Source organism: Sapajus apella, unplaced genomic scaffold, assembly GCF_009761245.1.
Source record: "Sapajus apella isolate SASKATOON/1434 unplaced genomic scaffold, GSC_monkey_1.0 scaffold19, whole genome shotgun sequence".
Lineage (NCBI taxonomy): Eukaryota > Metazoa > Chordata > Mammalia > Primates > Cebidae > Sapajus > Sapajus apella.
The window spans coordinates 26283337-26290144 of record NW_022436959.1 but is presented as its reverse complement, the minus strand read 5'-3'; the positions used below and the strand labels follow the sequence as shown (position 1 = coordinate 26290144).

Sequence of the window (6808 nt, the reverse complement as noted above, 5' to 3'; positions counted from 1 at the left end):
CTTCCTGGAAGAGTACGGATGGGGATTCCAGAGGGAAAATCCTGGAGGGACCTCCCACCGTCTGGGAGGGGATTCCAGAAAGCTGGAAAATCCGGCACAGGTGTGTGGGCATGGACATTTATCCTGGGAGAAACCCCCACCTTCTCCAAGACCCTGGGCCAATGAAAGGAGTTCCTTAGAACTTCTGCTGGAGTGATTGACTTCTAGTTTCTTCCCACACCCGCAAAATTCAAACATAAACCATTGAATCTCCTGGATGGAGAGAGATGGGACGGGGCATGGCGCCAGGGAAATTCTTGCCCTTAAAGCTAGGCCCCCTCATGGACCCAGAAAGAGAACACATTCCCTCAATAGCACAATTACCCACCACCACCTTACCTTCTTTTTTTTTTTTTTTTCTTCTCCTTTTATTTCATTCATTCCAAAATGTCAACCACTTTATCTTCTTAAAGCAGTCTCCACCTTGGTGTTCATTACACCACGCTATGTCTCTAGCAGCACCTTCTTGGTCTTCTTTTCTGTTCTCCCTTCTCAATAAAAATGTCTAAATGTTGGAGCACTTCCAGATCTGTGCAGGACCTTCTTCTGTTCTGTATCTACACTGTCTCCCTAGATGACCTTAACCATCCCCCTCCTTAAATGGCATCAATATGTGGATGTCTCATAATGTTTATCTCCATCCCAGCATCCCCTCCAGGGTACCAGACCCACATACCAACTGCTTACTTAGACATCTAACAAGTATATCCAACTACCTCCAAGCACAATTCTTCATTTTCCCACTAATCTTATTCCTTCCAAGTTTTCAATAGGTCAATAATATAGTACTGACCTGAATATATTATGTAATATATATAATACATAATATATAGTATATAATATATAGAATATAGAATATATTCAGTTCAGTGCTATATATATTATAGTATATATAGTATACATATAGTGTATATATATAGTATAATACTATATATATTACAGTACCAAACTGAATATATTCATTCAGTTGCTCAAGCCAGAAACTAAAGAGTGATTGAAAACACCTTTGCAAAATTAGAACTGTAAGATAAATCAGACAGTTGACTCCATTTTGTTTCTGACTTCCAAGCAGTGCTGGGTCATTCCTGGGTGTAGACCAAACTAACTTTGGGAAGAATTTGGTTTGGAGTTTAACTTGAAAACAAGGTTAATAGTAGTCCATCCCTAAAACTAACTTCCTCCTTGTGAAGGGACCAAAAACTGTTTTCACAGGAGTAATGAAAGGCCACAAGAATAAAATTATGGGAGGTGCCTGAATTATGCTAAGATGTAGATATCATTTCTATAATCCCTTACTGCTCAGGAGTTATGTGGCCAGAAGTCGAAAGATTTGTGACTTCCCCAATTGTTCCCGTAGATAACATCACAGTTGTAGAACCTAAGACTGGTTTTTCGAGCTATCTTTCACACTGACCCCACCTGGATTCATGACTCATGACTCAACTGATTCTGTGTCACAACCCAGAGGTGTACTCAGCATAGGAAGACAGTTTTCCACACCCCTATGAGTTCATGTCCAGCCAATCAGCAGTAGCCATTCTCTAGCCCCCCCCTTCCCACCAAATTGTCCAAAAACACCCCTAACTTCTGCGCCTTTGGAAAGACTAATTTGAGTGATAAATATAGTTCCCCCACATGGCTGTGGCAGCCTCGTGTCAATTAAACTCTTTCTCTACGACAATGGTCTCAGAGAATTGATTTTGTGAAGCATGCCGAAAGAACCAATCAGGCAGTTACATCATCATTGATCTTTCTCTTTCTTCCTTCCACTCATCATCAAGTCCTATTGCTGCTAGTTCCACATTATATCTAAAATCCACCCTTTTCTCTCCTCCTCCATCGTCATCACCCTAGTCCAAGTGTCATTGTCTAGTCAAGATTGTTAAAAGTGCTCCTAACGCCGGTCACAGTGGCTCACACCTGTAATCGCAGCACTTCGGGAGGCCAAGACAGGCAGATGGTGATGTCAGGAGATCAAGATCATCCTGGCCAGCATGGTGAAATCCCATCTCTACTAAAATACCAAAAATCAGCCAGGCATGGCATACACTTGTAGTCTCAGCTACTTGGGAGGCTGAGGCAGGGAAATCACTTGAACCCAGGAGGCAGAGGTTGCAGTGAGCCAAGATTGTACAACTGCACTCCAGCCTGGCTACAGAGCAAGATGTTGTCAAGAAAGAAAGAAAGAAAGAAAGAAAGAGAGAAAGAAAAGAAAGAAAAGAAAGAAAGAAAGAAAGAAAGAAAGAAAGAAAGAAAGAAAGAAAGAAGGAAAGAAAGAAAGAAAGAAAGGAAGGAAGGAAGGAAGGAAGGAAGGAAGGAAGGAAGGAAGAAAGAAAGAGAGAAAGAAAGAAAGAGAAAGAAGAAAGAAAGAAAGAAAGAAAGAAAGAAAGAAAGGAAGAAAGGAAGAAAGAAAGAAAGAGAAAGAAAGAAGGAAGGAAGGAAGGAAGGAAGGGAAGAAAAGAAAGAAAGAAAGAAGAAAAAAGAAAGAAAAAAAAAGAAAGAAGAAAGAAAGAAAGAAAGAAAGGAAAGAAAGAGCTCCTAACTAGTTTTCTTGCTTTCACTCTTGACCTCTCCTATCCATTTTCCAAACAGCAAGCATGTTGTTCTCTGAGAAATAGAGGAGCAGATAATATCACTTCCTGAATAGAAATCTTTTCATTGTCAGCATAAAATTCAAACTCTTAAACGTGATTTGGCTCCTACTTCCTTTCCCATTTCTTTTTGTTGCAATTTTTCTTGTGTCTTCATTGTAGTCACATGGGCCTCATTTCGTTCCTCTTCTTTTTTTTTTTTAATATATTTTTAGTAGAGACAGGGTTGGTTTTTGCCATGTTGGCCAGGCTGATCTCAAACTCCTGGCCTCAAGTGATTCACCTGCCTCAGCCTCCTAAAATGCTAAGATTACAGGTGTGAGCCACCATACCCAGTCCATTTGGTTCCTCATCTAAGCTGCAATGTCTTCGCATTTGCTGACACATGTGGCTATAAAACTATTCCACCAGCTTTTTCTTTCACCAGCTAATTTCTGCCCTTTAGGGGTTTCAGCTTCTATGACTCCCCTTACAAAAAATGACCCTTATGACCCAATTCAAAAGTCTTCCTACCTCTTCTTTGCCCTCTATGTTATACTTCATCTTATTATCTTACACATTCCCTTCATAGTACTTATCACAACTTATAACTATTTGTTTATCTGACTCCCGGATAACAGGGACATTATGTCTTATCATTGTACATCCCTAGTCTCTAACACAGTGCTTGCCATTAAATAAATATTCATTGACTAAATGAATAGATAAATAAATAAATGAATGCCATTGTAAGCCCAAACCCTAGTAACTGGCAGACTTGGAAATTGTTTTTGTTTTTGTTTTTGTTTTTTAAAGACGGAGTTTCGCCATGTTGGTCAGGCTGGTCTTGAACTCCTGACCTCATGTGATCCGCCCACCTTGGCCTCCAAAGTGCTTGGATTACAGGCGTGAGCCACCACGCCCAGCCTGGAAATTCTTAAAGCTTATTCTCATATTCACTAAATTCAGACAGTAGTTTCTACTTGTGGCTAATTTGTATTCATTGCCTATACTTCAAAATTTCATTCTCAGAGAGTCATAGATCTTATGCATTACCTCCACTACCACATGCATATCTACATACATACATATACTCACTAAAACCAAGAAGGCATTTGTTGTTAAATTTATAGTTCAAAGGCATATCCTGTTATCTTTTGGATCTGATTTATTTTCTGGGTTTCTTTCCAAACATCTACTTTTATCATTTTTATATTGATTTTATTTATTCAACTTTTTATTTGTTTTAGTACCTTAAGCCACGACAATATCTTTTATAAATGAAAAGTCAGACCAGCTGCTTATCAAACCAATTTGTCTTCTTAGGCATAGAGCTAGTGTGTCAGTCTTTTGTGGTGTTTATTAAATATTTATGACTCTTGACTTACAGACCAGATGCCATTATTTAGCAGATACCTTAAGAGTCAAGTTTTCAGCAGGGCATGGTGGCTCACACCTGTAATCCAGCACTTTGGGAGGCCGAGGCGGGTGGATCACGAGGTCAAGAGATCGAGACCATCCTGGCCTACATGGTGAAACCCCGTCTCTACTAAAAATGCAAAAGAATTAGCTGGGCGTGGTGGCACGTGCCTGTAGTCCCAGCTACTCAGGAGGCCAAGGCCGGAGAATTGCTTGAACCCGGGGGGCGGAGGTTGCAGTGAGCCAAGATTGTGTCACTGTATTCCAGCCTGGCTCCTGGTGACAGAGTGAGACTTTGTCTCAAAAAAAGACTCAAGTTTTCTTCCCACTGCTGCAGTGATGGTGTGGGGGTAATCAACCATTCTAATTTTCCCAGGACAGAGAGAGTTCCTGGGACACAGGACTTTTTATTTTAAAACGAAAGCAGTCCCTAGTAAAACTGCCCTGGTTTAATTGGAACTTCTGGGGGTTTCTATGATACAGGGTTTTCAGGAGTCAACCTGAGAAAGAGCCAAGCAAATGAATTATTTATTTACTCTGTGATTCTGGAATAAAGTATTCACATTAAACTCCCAATAGCCTTGATTCCAAAGTGAATATGAAGAGAAACTCTCACCCAACCCACACTAAGCATGTAGCATCAAAGAAAAATAAATTTTGGTTGAGTAAGCCACTGAGATTTGGTAGTTTTTGATTTTATATCATAATCTGGCCTACCTTAAGAAATGTATACAAAGGTACTAACTGGACAGATGCTACCATAACAACAAAACCTAGTAAATGTGGCATTAGGTCCAGGCAGCAGGTGATGAGGAAAGTCTTCTCAGAGACTGAAAACATGGTTTTTCAATACTATCCCATGGCAAAACTTCGATGATGTTGTCACCTGAAATAAATGAAAGGTGATATAGCTAGTGAACTTGTGGCTTTAAGGGAAAAGGTAGAAAAGAGAAGTTTAGCAGTGTTTTGGCTGCAGTTGACTACATTCAATGAGGTATTACAAGAAAATGAGACGCTCATGAAAGTAATTGGCTGGTAATAAGCAGGAATATACAATTTAGAGAGAGTGCACAAATTCAGTGATTTGTAGGGAGAGAAGTAACTCTCTTCAAACACAAGTTGTGAAAGATACAACAGAGAAGATTTTTGGGTAAGAAAGAATGATTAACATTCAGCCTTTTGGAAGAGAGATCAAATCTAATGGCTGTAAATCATTTTTCCTGACTCAGGGAAAATAAATTAAAGATGTGCTTTTCCCCCTGAAGTCTGAAAAATCCGAGGTACTCCAATTAAGTTAAAACACAAAGAGACGGGGGCCGGGCGTGGTGGCTCAAGCCTGTAATCCCAGCACTTTGGGAGGCCGAGGAGGGTGGATCACGAGGTCAAGAGATCAAGACCATCCTGGTCAACATGGTGAAACCCCGTCTCTACTAAAACTACAAAAAATGAGCTGGGCATGGTGGCGCGTGCCTGTAGTCCCAGCTACTCAGGAGGCTGAGGCAGGAGAATTGCCTGAACCCAGGAGGCGGAGGTTGCGGTGAGCCGAAATCGCGCCATTGCGCTCCAGCCTGGGTAACAAGAGTGAAACTCCGTCTCAAAAACACAAAAAAAAAAAAAAAAACCAAAAAAAAAAACACAAAGAGAGAATGATGAGAGTGATAGAGACAGCAACAGAAAGAGAGATGGAGAAAAAGCAGAGGGGGATGAGAAAGAAAAGATGCATAATACATCTAAGTATGCTGCAAAAGAACTGGGGGTGTGTCAGTGGCACGTAGAAAGAACTGGAGTCTGATTAAAATTCTACTAAGCTTACAGGAGCATTTTTCTATCAAATAAATTATGAACCTAGACTAGAATTATCTGTGATTATTTGAAACTTAGAATGACCCTTGACTTCCAAACTTCTTTGGACAGCAAGCAAGATTAAAAAAAAAAACGAAAAACAAACTATTTGGACTCCAAGGAGAACAAATTCTCCAAAGTCAATTTTAGATGAAATCAAGAAGAATAATGGTAAAGGAGAATTTTTTTATTTTTTGAGACAGGGTCTCACTCTGTCACCCAGGCTGGAGTGCTGTGGCACAAACGCAGCTCACTACAGCCTTGACTGCCTAGGCTCAAGATATCCTCCTGTCTCAGCTTTCCAAGTATTTGGGACTACAGGCATGTGCCACCATGCCTGGCTAATCTTTAAATTTTTCTGTAGAGACAGGGTCTCACTTCATTGTCCAGGCTGGTATCGAACACCTGGGCTCAGGCTATCCTCCCACCTTGGCTCCAAAACTGCTGGGATTTGCCTGAACAGAAAAATCTTTAAAAAGGGAGATCTCTAATGATCAGTGATGTTGAGCTTTTTTTCCTATGATTGTTGGCCACATGTATGTCTTCTTTTGAAAAGTGTTCATGTTCTTTGTCCACTTTTTTATGGTTTTTTTTTCTTGTAAATTTGTTTAAGTTCCTTACAGATGCTCTATATTAGACCTTCGTTGCTGGCGAGGTTGCGGAGAAAAGCAGTTATACGCTGTTGGTGGGAGTGTACATTACTTCAGCCATTATAGAAGACAGTGTGGTGATTCCTCAAAGACCTAAGGACAGAAATATCATTCAACCCAGCAATCCACTGGGTGTATACCATAAGAAGTATAAATCATTTTATTATAAAGACACATAAATGGGCTAGATGTGGTGACTCACCTGTAATCCCAGCATTTTGGGAGGCCAAGGCAGGTGGATCACTTGAGGCCAGGAGTTCAAGACCAACCTGGCCAACATGATGAAAA

The 6808-nt window shown here is 40.5% G+C and overlaps 1 long non-coding RNA gene across 1 annotated transcript; it reads right to left on the bottom strand.

Moving 5' to 3' along the window:
* Positions 1-398: 398 nt before the first annotated feature.
* LOC116557582 lies at positions 399-5331 on the bottom strand. Its single transcript, XR_004271585.1, has 2 exons — positions 4774-5331; positions 399-530 (listed from the first exon to the last, which is right to left on the bottom strand). It is a non-coding gene; the product is annotated as an uncharacterized LOC116557582 (long non-coding RNA).
* Between the last annotated feature and the right edge of the window lie 1477 nt (positions 5332-6808).